We start from the raw sequence: 537 nt of genomic DNA, 5'->3' as shown, positions 1-537 counted from the left end.
CCACCACCAAGTAAGTGTGTGGAGGGTGTGTAAAGGAATAAAGAAGGTGTAAGAAAAATGTAAACCCTTAGGGGACACATTAGAAGCTTCCACTGATTAAAACCATTGTCTTAAATTTAATTAATTAGCTTTTCGCTCTAAATGAAAAATTAAAAATAAGTTGAAAATTTAGGGGAAAAGCCACGACTTTCTAATTCTTCTTTAAGAAAAAACTCTCAAAAACAGTAATTAATTATTTAATAAGTTATGTAAATATCTAGTTATCAGTAAAAATAGTATTTTATATATTAAAAATAATATGTATTAAGAAAATAAAGAAAAAATCATAATTAGTACTAAGAACTCGCAAACTTTTCTGTTTATATATATATTTTTTTTTTTGCGCCATTATTTTTAAGTTTATCTTGGTTTAAAAGTGTACTTTCAAATCGTTTTTATAAATATTCATTTCTCCTCATTCTGCGGCATCAAGTTTGATTATTCTGTCGACCTACATTTGAAACATACCTAGCAATGTATAATACTAGTAATCGAAAT

This window comes from Belonocnema kinseyi, chromosome 2, assembly GCF_010883055.1.
Source record: "Belonocnema kinseyi isolate 2016_QV_RU_SX_M_011 chromosome 2, B_treatae_v1, whole genome shotgun sequence".
Taxonomy (NCBI): domain Eukaryota; kingdom Metazoa; phylum Arthropoda; class Insecta; order Hymenoptera; family Cynipidae; genus Belonocnema; species Belonocnema kinseyi.
The sequence above is the reverse complement of the archived record's forward strand: the minus strand, read 5'-3'. Positions refer to the sequence as shown.